Source organism: Scyliorhinus torazame, chromosome 18, assembly GCF_047496885.1.
Source record: "Scyliorhinus torazame isolate Kashiwa2021f chromosome 18, sScyTor2.1, whole genome shotgun sequence".
Taxonomy (NCBI): domain Eukaryota; kingdom Metazoa; phylum Chordata; class Chondrichthyes; order Carcharhiniformes; family Scyliorhinidae; genus Scyliorhinus; species Scyliorhinus torazame.
The window spans coordinates 59711850-59730643 of NC_092724.1; the positions used below are offsets into that span (position 1 = coordinate 59711850).

Consider the following 18794-nt stretch of genomic DNA (forward strand, 5'->3'; position numbering starts at 1 on the left):
CAGAAGTGCAGACATTCAAAAGAGGCCTAAAGAAGCAGTCTTCCGGATCAATGGACACGAGACTGGCTCGCTTTTTGTTTACGTACAGGACCACCCCCCATGCAGTGACTGGGGTACCTCCCGCAGAACTCCTAATGGGCCGGAGACTTCGCACCCGCCTTAGTATGGTTTCCCCGGACATTGGCGCAAAAGTACGCCGCAGACAAGAACGGCAGGGACAGGGATTGTCTCGGCATCGGCCAATTCGGCAGTTTGCACCCAGTAACCCAGTGTTCGTTCGGAATTTTGCTGGTGGTGCCCAATGGGTTCCTGGTGTAATCTTTCACCAAACGGGCCCTATATCTTACCAAGTGCAAGCCCAGGGTCGTCTCCAGCGAAAACATGTAGACCACGTCCGGTCCAGAAGACAATCACCTCAAAAGATTCCCTGCCCCCGGAGCTCATTTCACCAGCCGCAGAGACCAGAGACAAGGGAAGGTAGTCCTCACAATCTTCCACTGGTGCCTCACTCAAAGTCTGCGCAGGTCGTTACGGGGCCGGATGGCGATAGAGACGCTGACATGACGGAGGCAGCAGACTCTGACTCCAAGATGGAGACACAGGATGCATCAGAGGGGGAATCCTCGGGTCCACGGGTCGTGGATGTACAACCGCACCGTTCATCACGGAAGCGCCGATCTCCGTCTCGTTACACGCCGCCTGATCCAGCGCCGCGTGCAAATGGCGTCCGGCCTGTGGCCAAACGAGTCCGACGCCCTCCTTCGCCAGGGTCTTCGGTGGATTCCTTGGACTTTGGGGGGGAGGGATGTTATAACCTGCCTACTTACCATTGGCTGGGGACTAATGACTATCCCACAATCCTGTGGGAGTATGAGCTTCCCCAATGAGGGGGGCGGAGAAACCACTAGTAAACTCCTAGTATAAATAAAGCTGGCCAGTTCAGGAACCAGCAGGAAGGAGTATGTAGCAAGGGACGTTACTGCTACTGTTATGTATATATGTTATAGTAAATAAATGTTATTACTTTGTATCCTTAAAACTCGTGCTGGATTCTTCGTGGCCCTTACAAAATTATGTAAATGTTTTGATCAAACCACTTTAATAATGGCATCATTGCTGTGTTATGACATGAATGAAAAGTGGAAATGTGGATGGTTTGGATCAGTAACATCCTGTTATCAGTTGAGAGTCAGTAACATGCCTGAAGACTGTGAGAAACTGGAGTGAACAATATTCAGATCAAGGGTTTGGAAAGGACCCCGCTGGTGTTAAATGTGAGGTGATCCCAAAACCCAGAAGAGTAACTTGGAACACCGGTTCTCAGTGGTGTATATTTTCAATTTGGTATCATGTGAGAAAAGATATGAAAGCCAGGGAGGAACAGTCCAGTCTTGTTGTCATCAATAATAAAGGATATTTATGAACTTAAAAGAAAACAAATGATAAAAAAAGAGCATGGGCTCAATTGAAGGGCCTTGTTGTGCCTGACCCGGGACGCAACGAGTCCTTTAAATCTCGCGAGAGTTGCGACACTTGGGACACTTTACGACATCTCACAATATCTCACAAGATATTGTGATCTGAGCCTCGACCTCATGAGGTGGGGTCCAGATTGCATATTTTAGTGAGCAGTTAGCCTCATATTAATAGGTCTGCGCCAGAGTGTCCCAAGGCCCAGGATCAAATGCCCATGCCTGGGAGACCCACCTGGGCATGCTGCCTGGGTGGCACTGACTGGCTGGCAGGGACACTACCAGTGTGCAAGGCTATCAGCACCAAGCTGTCAGGGTTGCTGGTGCCAGGAATGGGGGGTGACCTGTACTTATCAGGTGGGGTGTTGGGAGCCCCAAAGACCCCCTAACAAGTAAATTGGGTGTTGCGGGGGCGAGGGCATGGAGGCCGCGGTGAAGGGTTGAGAGATCAGCTCGGCATTTAAAAGGCGTCCCGAACCCTTTGTGTGCTGACAAGCTGAGCTGAAGACTGTGAGAGCTGAGCTTGTCAGTGCAGGAAATGTAGGTAAGTGCGGCCTCGGCGGGGCATTCCTCATTGCAGCCAGTAAAAAAAGAGTCCTGTTTGATAGCGGGATCGCTGTCAGCATTGCAGGCGCCAATAAACACCCTGCTAAACGTGCCCAAAATGGGACAACTTTTTCCCATTTAATGCCACCCATCATACACTACAACTGTACAGTTAACTGCAACAATGGCTATACACACACCGTATCACATGAAGTTCGCCCTTTTTCCCAATTCCCTACGTTTACCGAACTCTGTAAAGCGCCTGTGTTCCCATACAACATCCAATATTACATACCTCTATGAGATAAATCCGGCATATAGTTACCACAGGTTATCTTTCAGTTTTGGGAAAGCCATCTTCAGTTTCAATGTAGAAATTCTTCACTGTTAGAGTTTTGATTTTAAACAGCAGCCTTTTAGCAACAACCTATTTTGGAAAGAGCCTACTTTCTACATTTGGGTGTGGCTGTGATGGTAGCTGCTTCTCTGCCCTTTTCTCCAGATATCTTACTCTGGACGTACTGTTTTATTCCCTTCGATGTTACCCACCCTGTGGATAGGGCTTTTGGAAAATAGGTGCAAACCTTTCCCTTATCTCTCGATTTTGAAGTCACTTCATCTATACACCATTGGTTCCCTGAGTCACTTACCTAAACACTTGTTTTCCTGCTGCAAAACTAATTTGCAAATCAAAAACACTCTTTCAGATTTCTATACTTAGCAATTCCGCTTTTATCCCATTTCTGTACTTAATTTTAGCCCAATTTCTTTTTTTAATCTTGATTTTCTTCAAGTGTTAACAGATTAGGTTGAATACACGTTGTACTTGGTAGCAAAACTTTCCTAACACCGACATGGCTGGATGTAAGCTGGAGTATTATCAACCTATTAAACTCTGCAGGCAGGTAATTCCATTGTGCCTGAAACCAGGGGTAGAGTTTGTGATTCACACAAGCTGTTTGCCTGGTGGTCCCAGTCAAACTGACACAGGAATCGCATTATCAAGTTCTTATCTTTGGCCGACGCCATCCACATCATTCAAATGCTGCACGAGTCGGAGCTGGGTACACAGATTTTAGCTTCATTGATGTCCCGTAAAGGGGATTCTTAAACTGAACAAGCAAAATACTGCCAATGCTAGAAATCTGAAATTAACACTGAAAGTGACGGAAATACGAAGCAGGTCAGGCAGCACCTCTGGAGAGAGAAACCAAGTTTATGGCTTGGATTTAATAGCAGCAATTTAAACATTACAGAAAGATCAGAAGATGGACGGCACGGTAGCACAGTGGTTAACACTGTTGCTTCACAGCGCCAGGGACCCAGGTTCGATCGCCGGCTTGGGTCACTGCCTGTGCGGAGTCTGCCCGTTCTCCCTCTGTCTGTGTGGGTTCCCCCTGGGTGCTCCGGTTTCCTCCCACAAGTCCCGAAAGACGTACTGTTAGGTGAAATGGACACTCTGAATTCTCCCTCAGTGTGTCCGAACAGGTGCCGGAGTGTGGCGACTCGAGGATTTTCACAGTAACTTCATTGCAGTGTTAATGGAAGCCTACTTGTTACACTAATAAAGATTATTAAAAAAAAGATCAGAAGAATACCAAAGAGAACTGGGATAGAAATGGAGAATGTTTGGAAATTGTGGTTGGAGGTTATAACGGACTAAATTAATGAACGTTAATTTGCCGGAATTGTAACACTTCATTTCCCCATTTCTTACAGCAGCCGTTCTATTGCAGAATCTGAAACCCCGAAGACTCTGTCATGTTGATGTTCCATTGTGAATCTATAATCAATAAACAAGTCATTAAATCTTCTCACCAATATTTGTCTGGAACAAATCTGCTCTTTAAATGACAATTGTCTCACTTAAACATTTACAACGACAAAGCAGCACAGCAACATGGGAACATAGGAGCAGGAATAGACCATTCAGCCCCTCAAGCCTGTTCTGTCATTCAGTGAGATCATGGCTGATCTGCAGCCTAACTCTTCATTCCTTCCTTTGCCTCTTACCCCTTAAAATGTTTGGCTAACAAAGATCTAAAAGTAGTTTTTAAGTTAACAATTGATCTCACATCAACTGTTTGTGGAAAGGGGTTATAAACCTCTACTACCCTTTGATGTAGAAAGCTTTCCAAATTTCACTCCTGAAAGCTCTGGCTCTAACTTTCAGACTATGTCCCTCAAAGCTCTGGACTCCCCAACCAGTGGGAATCATTTCTATGTCAAGTCTAAACGATTCTATCCTGAATTCTGGGACACAAGCTCATCCCATCGTTCAGTCTTCGTATCAAAATTGACAAAAGAAAAACAAAAGCATATAGCCCGAAGATCAAGTTTGAACAATCACCACTGGTACAAACTACCTACCTCCCTCACAATTAAGTCCGTTGTGCTTAGGAATACAAGTAGTAAAACAGTCAGCATTGTGGATTGAATTAGTGTAGTTTAACTTGCGATGTTTCGGGAAGTCATGATTTTTGATTTTGTAAGTTTAGTATTAAGTTCTATAAATAACTCTTGTAATTCTTCAATTTTTCAAATTACTGAACATACTGTATTACATTTAGCAGACCAATCGCTTTTGAATATTGATATATATATATTTTATACAGATTTTGAGTAATTTTAAAGGTAAAGAAACTTATTCTAAGTAAGCACAGAGAGAAGTAATAGCGATCGTCAAATAACCTGTCCAAACAGACAGCATATTTCCTCATTCTGAACAAATTGGCAAGGGAGATTATTTTTCCTCAGTGAGAGGTAACAGAAACAAACATTAACAAGTGGGATGGTCCCACAAATAATTGAAATTATATCAAGAGATGACCATCACCTGCGAGAAACCAATTAAACCAATCACGGATTGATCATTGTCACCTTAAGGCAATTAAGAATTAGTCTTGCCACATTTAGGCCAATTAGATGAAATTAGAATTCATCACACTGTGGGATGAGGGTTGGGATTAGTTAACAAGCAGCAGCTTTCACTGACCAAATTGTGAATTGTGTATGGAACTGAATTATTGTTTGTAGTGCCTGTTGTTCAGAGGGACTGGCCATCTGAAGGATCTGAGAGGCAATCTCAACATAAAACTGGCCTGTTTTGGGTAAATCAAAGACCATTAGGGGGAGTGAAAGGGTTAATAAATCAATTTATATATATATGGAAGTTTATATATAAAACTATACAGGTTTGAAGAAATCCTAAGTGTTCACAACATATTTATGGTCAGTGAATTTCCACAGATAGCAGAAACTTGTTACTGTAGTAACAGATAAGTGTCCAAGGATTTTTAGTTTCAGCAAGGATGCTTGCACACAGAGATTTAATTGATCATGCAGCTGCCGCTCATGTGGTACTTACATGACACAGGACAGTGAGATGGGAGTATGGGAACCAGGTTAACGCATATATTTAATCTAATACCTGTCGATAAGACTTGTAGGTAAGTGGAGCCACTTACTTGCTTTGCGATATTATAATATTATGTATGTGCCTTGATTGTGATTGGTAATTATACTCGTGTAATGCATTCTGTAATCCTAATTATTAGTTGTGAACAAACATAGATAATTTCTGAATAAATGTGTTTTTTTGACTGGTGTATATTAATTACTTGAGATAACACACAAAAGTATAATTGCCATTCCATTTTCTGTAATCTGGCAGCTGGCAAGCCATTTGCTGGCATCTATAGCTTGAATAAAGAGGTTCATGAGGTGAACCCAACTTTAAGTGTTGCTAGTCAGATGGGGAGTGAATTATGCTACAGTTGAATAACTAACAGTGAGGTTCTCCAAGAGCATAAACACCTCTGCCCCTCTGCCCCTGCATCCCCTCAAGAATTGTACCCCTTATTTTATATTGTCTGTCCATGTTCTTCCTACCAAAATGAATCACCTCACACTTCCCCACATTGAATTTCATCTGCCACTTATCGCCCACTCCACCAACTTTCATCTTTCGATCAGTCTCAGAACTTGTCTGTTCTTACCCAGCACAAATCCTCATGGTCTTCTTTGTCATCTTTCATCATACCTCTCGCTGTTTCAAATGTTGCAAATGTTCTTTCTGCTGATTTGCTAAGTTTGGTAATAGCTGCTGAATAGAAACAGAACATCTCGTCCCAACTTCGACATCTCCTTTCCTGTTCTTTGTATCTTTTTTATTGTCCGGAACCTGCGGTGGGAGTTTGCCGTTGGGAGAATCACTACTGGTACAAACTATCTACCTCCCTCAATATTAAGTCCGTTGTGCTAAAGAAAACAAATATTAAAACAATCAGCATTGTGGATTGAATTAGTATAGTTTCCACAGATAGCAGAAACTTAGCTCCCCTGCTATGGCTTGAATAAAGAGGCTCATGAGGTGAAACCCAACTCTTAAGTGTCGCTGGTCAGTTGGGGAGTGAATTATGCTACAGTTGAATAACTAACAGTGAGGTTCTCCAAGAGCATAAACACCCAGGCCCTTCTGCTCCTGCACCCCCTCAAGAATTATACCCCTTATTTTATATTGTCTGTCCATGTTCTTCCTCCCAAAATGGACAACCTCACACTTCCCCACATTGAATTTCATCTGCCACATATCGCCCACTCCACAAACTTTCATCTTTCGATCAGTCTCAGAACTTGTCTGTCTTTACCCAGCACACATCCTAATGGTCTTCTTTGTCATCTTTCATCATACCTCTCTCTGTTTCAAATGTTGTAAATGTTCTTGCTGCTGATTTGCTAAGTTTGGTAATAGCTGCTGACTAGAAACAGAACATCTCGTCCCAACTTCGACATCTCCTTTCCTGTTCTTTGTACCTTTTCCATTTGACAGAATGTGCGGTGGGGGGTTGCCGTCGGTGGGACTGGAAGATCCGCCAACGGGAACATCCAGAACATTCCAGCTGATGTGCTCATCATGAACCAGCTCCCACAAATCAGTCCAGCTGGTGCTGATGCCTGAGTCTAGCTTCCCTGCTGAAAAACCACATTGCTTGCTGCATCCTCAAAGCCACCTTGTTGAAATAATGATGTACCACTTACAGGCTATTGAGCCCTGTTTCGCTTGTGGACCGCATGGTTGTTAGCACCACAATGTCCTCTGTCCAGTCAGCCTTGGTCATGCGCGAGGGTCTCTTGCTGGCATCAACAGGAAATCTCGCTGTCGTCGGACGACCTGGACGAGAACCTGCAGGGAGGCATTGCTAAGCTGTGGGGAGGGGGGGTGGGGGGCACCCTCTCTGTGCTGAGGCATTTGTCCACTTTCATATGAGATGACAGCTGGTGATCAGATCAGCAGGTCTGGAGGTGGTGGCAGCTGCTACTGGAATCCAAGGGAGTTCGGTGGGGAGGATGTGGCAGTAATTCAACTGGAAAAATGGCCTCTCGGAAAGCTAGAATGATGGAACTTGCTTCAGCGGGTAAAACCTAGGGCTGGACGGGCTGACCTCGGAGTTCTTCAGGGCATTCTGGGACAGCCTGGGGACTGACCACACAGGCGTTCTGAGGGAAAGTATCGCAACAGGGGATATGCCCCTTTCGTGGCGCAGGGCCACCATTACCCTGCTGCCCAAGAAGAGGGATCTCCTCCACCTTTAAAATTGGAGAATTGTCTCCCATAAAATCTTTGCCAAGGCGATGTCTTTGCGCCTTGGTTCCGTGCTGGACCTCATGATCCACCTTCACCAGTCCTACACGGTCCCGGGCCGCACCATCTATGATAACATCCATCTGGTCAGGGGATATTATCCAGATTCCCAGAGGGCTGGTCTGTCGAGCGCCTTCCTGTCTCTTGAACAGGAGAAGGAGTTCAACATGGTGGAACACAAGAATTTACTCAGGACTCTGCAGGTATTCAGATTGGGAACACATATTGTTGCCTGGAATCGATTATTGTACACTGCCGCTGCGTGTCAAATTAAGGTTAATGGGTCCCTGATAGCGCCCCTTCATGTTGGACGAGGAGTGCATCAGGGCTGCCACCTATCTGGCCAACTTTATTCCCTACGCACAGAGCCTTTCCTCTGCCTCCCACAGGGGAGGTTAGCGGGCCTGACTCTGCGCAGGGCAGGCATTGCCATGGTCCTTTAGAGTTACGCTAATGACGTGCTCCTCATGTTCCCAAACCCCGGTAATGTGTGGAGGATGCGAGAGTGCCAGTCTTTGTACTCCACCGTCTCCTCTGCCAGGATCAACTGGACCAAATGTTCTGGAGTCCTGGTCGGTCCGTGGCAGATGGACTGTCTCCCAAAGGAGCTCAGGCCCTTCAGCTGGAGCTGGACCAACATCCTTCACTTGGGAGTCCATCTTTGCCCAGCTGAGAATCCTGGCCAGCAAGCTGTCAGGAGCTGGAGGCCAAGATCACTGCTCATCTGGAACGCTGGACAGGACTGCTCCGGGTGCTGACCTTCAGGAGTCGAGTTCTCATCATAAACCAGCTGATCGCGTCCATGCTATGGTATCGGCTGGTACTTTGACCACTCCCCCTGACTTTGACACGCGTATCAAGAGAACTCTCAACCAGTTATTCTGGACAAGGGATAGCACTGGGTCGCTGCAGGGGTCTTGAGTCTCCCGCTTGAGGAGGGCGGTCAGGCGCAGGTGTGCCTTTGCATCTAGGTGGCGACGTTCCGCATTCAGACCCTGCAGGGATACCTGTACGCCGAGCCTCCACCATGATGGTGTGTTCTGGTGATGTACTTCTTCCACAAGGTGCACGGCCTGAATTATGACGGTCAGCTCCTGCTTGTCGACCAGCTCTGTCTTCAAAGTTCCTTGCTGGCGCTGCCCGTCTTGTACCAGGACCTTCTCAAAGTCTGGATCATGGTCACCAGGCACGGCAGCGCTCCCCCATCAGGAGCAGCGGCTATCGTTAGGGATAAGCACCTCCGCCAATATCCATTCAAGTGTCTGGCGGAGCGGAGGGCTGTGGCTGCCAGGGTGACCAGGATCAGGGATATGCTGGGTGGTGGAGGAATGGGCTGGATGACACCCGATGTGCTCGCGGAGAGCACAGCAGTATCTGTCCAGCTCGCGGCCTCAACGCCTCCAAATGGTCGTGCGCGGATCCACGCTGAAATGCAAACAAGACTTGAACAACAACGTTGTCAAAAAACTAAGTAGTGAAGCCGAGGACATGCAACATAGACATGGCTCAGGCAACGGACACCTATTGCGGAGAGGGGCAGGGATGGAGGAGGACCGCCGCGTGAACCTGCTCCTGGCTGTGGTGAAACTCACCATAAACAGGTCCTAGCAGCAGCCGACCAAGGGGGTCGTCCAGCCAGACTGTCTGTCCCTCTTCTGTGGATTCATTCGCGGCCGGGTGTCCCTGGAGATGAGCATGCGGTGTCCACGGGGACCACCGACGCCTTCCGTGCCCAATGGGCACTGCAGGGGTTGGGTTGCTTTATCAATCCCTCTTTTCACATTTTGAGTTGAACTTTGCTAAGTTTTCATTTTTCTTTGTCATTTTTGGACAGTGCCCCTACCAGGAGCAGCCCTTTTTAATTTGTCCCTGATTTAATTTCCTTAATTATATTGTTTCGATTGGACCCATGGGGTAACTAATTGTCCCCAGCCAATAGGATCTGTGCAGTTGCTGAGTCTGCAGTCTGCACGTTAGCATAGTGGTTAGCACAGTTGCTTCACAGCTCCAGGGTCCCATGTTCGATTCCCAGCTGGGTAACTGTCTGTGAGGAGGCCAGGGACCTATGGTTCCCATGGGGAGGATGAGTGTTAGCCGGGCACCCCATGACCCTCCACTCAGGATACTCCGAGGGTGTGCAGCCACTCACAGTCACCTTTGCCTGTGCCCCTACCCACTCCAGCTGCTCAAACCACCAAGGCACTTCTGCCCCTGAGCAGGGGACCCTTATCAGGCCAGAGCCCTCCAGGCCACAGGCCACCAGAGATAATCCACCAAATCATCACAGGCATCAGGACGTGACGGTGAGCGGGCTGCCTCCACCACTACTGCAAATTTGGCGATGCACCCAGACATAGCGAACGGTTCAGGAAAGTTATGTATTTTGATGTCACTTATAGGTCACGGCTAAAACTGAAATGAAATTGCACTTTTGTGAATAAATTTGATGGTTATGTGTTATAACCTGCCTACTTACCATTGGCTGGGGACTAATGACAATCCCACAATCCTGTGGGAGTATGAGCTTCCCCAATGAGGGGGCGGAGAAACCACTAGTAAACACCTAGTATAAATAAAGCTGGCCAGTTCAGGAACCAGCAGGAAGCAGTATGTAGCAAGGGAAGTTACTGCTACTGTTATGTATATATGTTATAGTAAATAAATGTTATTACTTTGTATCCTTAAAACTCGTGCTGGATTCTTCGTGGCCCTTACAAAACTGGCGACGAAGGTTAAAGTGAATAGCCGTCTACACTGCTGAAGCCACCTCCCTGGATTTTTGTTGGATACGGGTTGGAAGTTGTTTCCTATTATACCATGCCTCTGTACGGACGACTGGATGTTTTTGATGCTGCGCTGGAAAGCTGGAACCAGTACACACAACGGATGCGTTACTATTTCCGGGCAAACAATATCACCGAAAACGAGCGCCAGGTGGTCATATTGCTCACCGCCTGCGGCCCGCATACGTTTGGGGTGATTAGGAGCCTTACGTATCCAGCTGCGCCGGACACCAAAACGTTTGATGAACTTGTGAATATAGTGGGGCAACATTTTAACCCAACCCCGTCCACGATAGTCCAGCGTTACCTGTTTAATACCGCTGCGAGGATCCCTGGAGAATCCCTTGCCAATTTTCGATCCAGGCTATGCAGGATTGCGGAGTACTGTGACTATGGTGAGACATTGTCAGAAATGTTACGCGACCATTTGGTTTGCGGTATTAACAATGCGGCCACCCAGAGAAAGTTGTTAGCGGAGCCAACATTGACTTTTCAACAGGCCATTCAAATAGTATTGTCCTGAGAGAGCGCAGAGCGAGGAGTACAGGAGCTACAGGGAATGGAAGTGCATGCCTTGGGGCGTAACCACTTCCGTCCAAAAACGTCCCCCCGCGCTCCTGCAGTACCTTGGGCGAGGCAACGTCTGGACCGACGCCAGTGGCCGTCGGACATTCCTCCCCGAAGGGAGCCTTCTCCAGAGCCAATGGATGAGGAGCCATGTCCGTGTCAGACTTGTAGGCGCCGACCCCGTCGCGGACGGCGGTCCTGGGGGCGCCAGAGGCGCCGTCGTTCCGACCGAAACTGGGACCAGCCCAAGGGCCATAACTGGGACCAGCCCAGAGGCCGTACCTTCCATGTGGATGAACCTGCGGTGACTACTCCTGAGGACGTGGAGACAGAGGACGACTGCCTACAGCTGCATTGTGTGGCAGATCCCCGTGTGGCCCCCATGAAGGTGACAGTACGGGTCAATGGCCACCCGCTTGAGATGGAGTTGGATACTGGCGCAGCGGTCTCCGTGATCACCCAGAGGACATTCGACCGCATCAAGCAGGGTATACAGACCCTTACATTAACCGACTCACAGGCCAGGTTGGCCATCTACACAGGGGAACCACTGGACATTGCAGGAACTACAATGACCCCTGTTGTCTATGGACGCCAGGAGGGGCGTTTCCCACTTATCGTGGTGCGCGGCCATGGGCCCAGCCTGTTGGGTCGGGACTGGTTGCGCCATTTGCGGTTGCAATGGCAGCACATCCTCCAAGCAGTTTCTGAAGGGTTGACTGAGGTGCTAGGACGATACCCAGATGTATTCCAGCCTGGTTTGGGGAAAATAAAAGGGGCCGTAGCCCGTATCCAAGTTGAACCAGGAGCCACGCCGCGCTATTTCCGGGCGCGCCCAGTGCCTTCCGCCTTGCTCGAGAAGGTAGAAGGGGAGCTCACTCGTTTGGAAAGTTTGGGTATTATCAGGCCCGTCCGTTTTGCTGACTGGGCAGCACCAATTGTACCTGTAACGAAGCCAGATGCCACAGTTCGCTTGTGTGGCGACTATAAACTTACAGTGAATACGGTTTCCCGACTCGACCGATATCCAATGCCTCGCATAGAGGATCTCTACGCGAAACTTGCAGGTGGACTCTCGTTCACAATATTAGATATGAGTCACGCCTACCTGCAGTTGGAGCTGGACCCTGCCTCCCGACCATATGTAACGATTAATACACACCGGGGCCTGTATGAATATACACGGTTGCCCTTTGGAGTATCCTCTGCCTGCGCAATTTTTCAACGTGTTATGGAAGGCATTTTGAGAGGTTTACCACGTGTGGCTGTCTACCTAGATGCCGTTTTGATTACAGGGACGTCGGAGCAGGAACATTTAGAGAATCTGGAGGCTGTCCTTAGACGCCTTTCAGAGGCTGGAGTCCGTTTACGTCGCACAAAGTGCATATTTCAGGCAAAGGAAGTAGTCTACCTAGGTTATCGGGCGGACCGCGAAGGTTTGCACCCCGTCGCAGAGAAAGTGCGTGCAATTCAACAGGCCCCAGCCCCGACGGACACTTAGCATCTTCGTTCTTTTCTCGGTCTCGTAAACTATTACGGGAAGTTCCTCCCCAATCTGGCAACTACGCTGGCCCCTTTGCACATTCTACTAAAGAAAAATCACACCTGGGTTTGGAGTCAGCCGCAAGAAACCGCTTTCCGGCGGGTAAAGCAACAATTGTCGTCGTCTGGGTTACTAACCCACTATGATCCTGGAAAGCCTTTGCTCGTCACATGTGATGCATCCCCGTATGGTATTGGGGCCGTCCTGTCCCACAAGATGGAGAACGGGGCCGAACGGCCGATAGCTTTTGCCTCCCGCACATTGACTGCAGCGGAGAAAAAGTACGCGCAGATCGAGAAGGAGGGTCTGGCAGTGGTTTTTGCGGTAAAACGCTTCCACCAGTACGTGTACGACCGCCATTTCACTATCGTGACTGATCATAAGCCCATGCTGGGACTTTTCAGAGAGGATAAGCCAATAACGCCCATTGCTTCTGCACGGATAAACAGCTGATGTAGGAGGGAGGGTTTCCATTATCTGGACCACTGGAAGCTCTTCCGGGGCAGGTGTGACCTGTATAAGAAGGACGGGTTGCATCTAAACCGGAGAGGCATAAATATCCTGGCCGCGAGGTTTGCTCGTGTCACACGGGAGGGTTTAAACTAGTATGGCAGAGGGGTGGGCACGGGAGCAATAGGTCAGAAGGTGAGAGCATTGAGGGAGAACTAGGGAATAGGGACAGTGTGGCTCTGAGGCAGAGCAGACAGGGAGAAGTTGCTGAACACAGCGGGTCTGGTGGCCTGAAGTGCATATGTTTTAATGCAAGAAGTATTACGGGTAAGGCAGATGAACTTAGAGCTTGGATTAGTACATGGAACTATGATGTTGTTGCCATTACAGAGACCTGGTTGAGGGAAGGGCAGGATTGGCAGCTAAACGTTCCAGGATTTAGATGTTTCAGGCGGGATAGAGAGGGATGTAAAAGGGGAGGCGGAGTTGCGCTACTGGTTCGGGAGAATATCACAGCTGTACTGCGAGAGGACACCACAGAGGGCAGTGAGGCTATATGGGTAGAGATCAGGAATAAGGGTGCAGTCACAATGTTGGGGGTTTACTACAGGCCTCCCAACAGTCAGCGGGAGATAGAGGAGCAGATAGGTAGACAGATTTTGGAAAAGAGTAAAAACACCAGGGTTGTGGTGATGGGAGACTGCAACTTCCCCAATATTGACTGGGACTCACTTAGTGCCAGGGGCTTAGACGGGGCGGAGTTTGTAAGGAGCATCCAGGAGGGCTTCTTAAAACAATATGTAGACAGTCCAACTAGGGAAGGGGCGGTACTGGACCTGGTATTGGGGGATGAGCCCGGCCAGGTGGTAGATGTTTCAGCAGGGGAGCATTTCGGTAACAGTGACCACAATTCAGTAAGTTTTAAAGTACTGGTGGACAAGGATAAGAGTGGTCCTAGGATGAATGTGCTAAATTGGGGAAAGGCTAATTATAACAATATTAGGCGGGAACTGAAGAACATAGATTGGGGGCAGATGTTTGAGGGCAAATCAACATCTGACATGTGGGAGGCTTTCAAGTGGCAGTTGAAAGGAATTCAGGACCGGCATGTTCCTGTGAGGAAGAAGGATAAATACGGCAATTTTCGGGAACCTTGGATGACGAGAGATATTGTAGGCCTCGTCAAAAAGAAAAAGGAGGCATTTGTCAGGGCTAAAAGGCTGGGAACAGACGAAGCCTGCGTGGAACATAAGGAAAGTAGGAAGGAACTTAAGCAAGGAGTCAGGAGGGCTAGAAGGGGTCACGAAAAGTCATTGGCAAATAGGGTTAAGGAAAATCCCAAGGCTTTTTACACGTACATAAAAAGCAAGAGGGTAGCCAGGGAAAGGGTTGGCCCACTGAAGGATAGGCAAGGGAATCTATGTGTGGAGCCAGAGGAAATGGGCGAGGTACTAAATGAATACTTTGCATCAGTATTCACCAAAGAGAAGAAATTGGTAGATGTTGAGTCTGGAGAAGGGTGTGTAGATAGCCTGGGTCACATTGAGATCCAAAAAGACGAGGTGTTGGGTGTCTTAAAAAATATTAAGGTAGTTAAGTCCCCAGGGCCTGATGGGATCTACCCCAGAATACTGAAGGAGGCTGGAGAGGAAATTGCTGAGGCCTTGACAGAAATCTTTGGATCCTCGCTGTCTTCAGGGGATGTCCCGGAGGACTGGAGAATAGCCAATGTTGTTCCTCTGTTTAAGAAGGGTAGCAAGGATAATCCTGGGAACTACAGGCCGGTGAGCCTTACTTCAGTGGGAGGGAAATTACTGGAGAGAATTCTTCGAGACAGGATCTACTCCCATTTGGAAGCAAATGGACGTATTAGTGAGAGGCAGCACGGTTTTGTGAAGGGGAGGTCGTGTCTCACTAACTTGATAGAGTTTTTCGAGGAGGTCACTAAGATGATTGATGCAGGTAGGGCAGTGGATGTTGTCTATATGGACTTCAGTAAGGCCTTTGACAAGGTCCCTCATGGTAGACTAGTACAAAAGGTGAAGTCACACGGGATCAGGGGTGAGCTGGCAAGGTGGATACAGAACTGGCTAGGCCATAGAAGGCAGAGAGTAGCAATGGAAGGATGCTTTTCTCATTGGAGGGCTGTGACCAGTGGTGTTCCACAGGGATCAGTGCTGGGACCTTTGCTCTTTGTAGTATATATAAATGATTTGGAGGAAAATGTAACTGGTCTGATTAGTAAGTTTGCAGATGACACAAAGGTTGGTGGAATTGCGGATAGCGATGAGGACTGTCGGAGGATACAGTAGGATTTAGATTGTTTGGAGACTTGGGCGGAGAGATGGCAGATGGAGTTTAATCCGGACAAATGTGAGGTAATGCATTTTGGAAGGTCTAATGCAGGTAGGGAATATACAGTGAATGGTAGAACCCTCAAGAGTATTGAAAGTCAAAGAGATCTAGGAGTACAGGTCCACAGGTCATTGAAAGGGGCAACACAGGTGGAGAAGGTAGTCAAGAAGGCATACGGCATGCTTGCCTTCATTGGCCGGGGCATTGAGTATAAGAATTGGCAAGTCATGTTGCAGCTGTATAGAACCTTAGTTAGGCCACACTTGGAGTATAGTGTTCAATTCTGGTCGCCACACTACCAGAAGGATGTGGAGGCTTTAGAGAGGGTGCAGAAGAGATTTACCAGAATGTTGCCTGGTATGGAGGGCATTAGCTATGAGGAGCGGTTGAATAAACTCGGTTTGTTCTCACTGGAACGAAGGAGGTTGAGGGGAGACCTGATAGAGGTATACAAAATTATGAGGGGCATAGACAGAGTGGATAGTCAGAGGCTTTTCCCCAGGGTAGAGGGGTCAATTACTAGGGGGCATAGGTTTAAGGTGAGAGGGGCAAGGTTTAGAGTAGATGTACAAGGCAAGTTTTTTACGCAGAGGGTAGTGGGTGCCTGGAACTCGCTACCGGAGGAGGTGGTGGAAGCAGGGACGATAGTGACATTTAAGGGGCATCTTGACAAATACATGAATAGGATGGGAATAGAGGGATACGGACCCAGGAAGTGTAGAAGATTGTAGTTTAGTCGGGCAGCATGGTCGGCACGGGCTTGGAGGGCCGAAGGGCCTGTTCCTGTGCTGTACATTTCTTTGTTGTTCTTTGTTGGATCCAGCGCTGGGCTTTGTTGCTTGCTGCATACGAGTATTCTCTGGAGCACAAACCAGGTACGCAGATAGCAAATGCCGACGCACTGAGCCGATTGCCTTTATCGACCGGCCCCATGTCGACCCCCACGACCGGTGAGGTGGTTGCAACCCTAAATTTTATGGACACCTTGCCTGTCACGGCATCACAGATCCGTGAGTGGACCCAGACGGAGCCAGTCCTGTCAAAGGTTCGGCACATAGTCCTGTATGGTGGGCAGCATAGACAGCTCCCAGGCAAGTTGCGGGCATTTTCCTCCAAGCTGTCAGAATTCAGCGTGGAAGACGGCATCCTCTTGTGGGGGACGCGTGTGATTGTCCCAGAAGAAGGCCAGGAGCTGATACTATCAGACTTGCACAATGGGCATCCAGGCGTAACCAAAATCAAAATGTTGGCCCGGAGTTATGTCTGGTGGCCAGGCCTCGACACCGACATTGAGAAGGTGGCCCAAAACTGCTCCATTTGCCAGGAGCATCAGAAGCTTCCGCCGGCCGGGCCCCTACATCACTGGGAATGGCCAGAGCGGCCTTGGGCACGCTTGCATGCAGATTTCGCAGGCCCTTTTCAAGGATCCATGTTCCTTCTACTAATTGACGCCCAGTCCAAATGGCTAGAGGTGCATAAGATGCAGGGGACAAAGTCCTGCGCAACAATTGAAAAGATGCGTTTGTCTTTTAGTACGCATGGCCTCCCCGAGGTGCTGGTCACGGATAACGGCACTCCATTCACGAGTGAGGAGTTTGCGAGGTTCACAAAGATGAACGGCATCCGCCATATCCGCACTGCCCCTTACCACCCGGCTTCAAATGGGTTGGCAGAAGTGCAGACATTCAAAAGAGGCCTAAAGAAGCAGTCTTCCGGATCAATGGACACGAGACTGGCTCGCTTTTTGTTTACGTACAGGACCACCCCCCATGCAGTGACTGGGGTACCTCCCGCAGAACTCCTAATGGGCCGGAGACTTCGCACCCGCCTTAGTATGGTTTCCCCGGACATTGGCGCAAAAGTACGCCGCAGACAAGAACGGCAGGGACAGGGATTGTCTCGGCATCGGCCGATTCGGCAGTTTGCACCCGGTGACCCAGTGTTCGTTCGGAATTTTGCTGGTGGTGCCCAATGGGTTCCTGGTGTAATCTTTCACCAAACGGGCCCTATATCTTACCAAGTGCAAGCCCAGGGTCGTCTCCAGCGAAAACATGTAGACCACGTTCGGTCCAGAAGACAATCACCTCAAAAGATTCCCTGCCCCCGCAGCTCATTTCACCAGCCGCAGAGACCAGAGACAAGGGAAGGTAGTCCTCACAATCTTCCACTGGTGCCTCACTCAAAGTCTGCGCAGGTCGTTACGGGACCGGATGGCGATAGAGACGCTGACATGACGGAGGCAGCAGACTCTGACTCCGAGATGGAGACACAGGATGCATCAGAGGGGGAATCCTCGGGTCCACGGGCCGTGGATGTACAACCGCGCCGTTCATCACGGAAGCGCCGATCTCCGTCTCGTTACACGCCGCCTGATCCAGCGCCGCGTGCAAATGGCGTCCAGCCTGTGGCCAAACGAGTCCGACGCCCTCCTTCGCCAGGGCCTTCGGTGGATTCCTTGGACTTTGGGGGGGAGGGAAGTTATAACCTGCCTACTTACCATTGGCTGGGGACTAATGACTATCCCACAATCCTGTGGGAGTATGAGCTTCCCCAATGAGGGGGGCGGAGAAACCGCTAGTAAACTCCTAGTATAAATAAGCTGGCCAGTTCAGGAACCAGCAGGAAGGAGTATGTAGCAAGGGACGTTACTGCTACTGTTATGTATATATGTTATAGTAAATAAATGTTATTACTTTGTATCCTTAAAACTCGTGCTGGATTCTTCGTGGCCCTTACAAAATTATGTAAATGTTTTGATCAAACCACTTTAATAATGGCATCATTGCTGTGTTATGACATGAATGAAAAGTGGAAATGTGGATGGTTTGGATCAGTAACATCCTGTTATCAGTTGAGAGTCAGTAACATGCCTGAAGACTGTGAGAAACTGGAGTGAACAATATTCAGATCAAGGGTTTGGAAAGGACCCCGCTGGTGTTAAATGTGAGGTGATCCCAAAACCCAGAAGAGTAACTTGGAACACCGGTTCTCAGTGGTGTATATTTTCAATTTGGTATCATGTGAGAAAAGATATGAAAGCCAGGGAGGAACAGTCCAGTCTTGTTGTCATCAATAATAAAGGATATTTATGAACTTAAAAGAAAACAAATGATAAAAAAAGAGCATGGGCTCAATTGAAGAGCCTTGTTGTGCCTGACCCGGGACGCAACGAGTCCTTTAAATCTCGCGAGAGTTGCGACACTTGGGACACTTTACGACATCTCACAATATCTCACAAGATATTGTGATCTGAGCCTCGACCTCATGAGGTGGGGTCCAGATTGCATTTTTTGGTGAGCAGTTAGCCTCATATTAATAGGTCTGCGCCGGAGTGTCCCAAGGCCCAGGATCAAATGCCCATGCCTGGGAGACCCACCTGGGCATGCTGCCTGGGTGGCACTGACTGGCTGGCAGGGACACTACCAGTGTGCAAG

At 48.6% G+C, this 18794-nt stretch overlaps 1 pseudogene; it reads right to left on the bottom strand.

The window, feature by feature from the left end:
• Window positions 1-18794, bottom strand: part of LOC140395237 (procathepsin L-like) — a 184091-nt pseudogene that overhangs the window by 94599 nt on the left and 70698 nt on the right.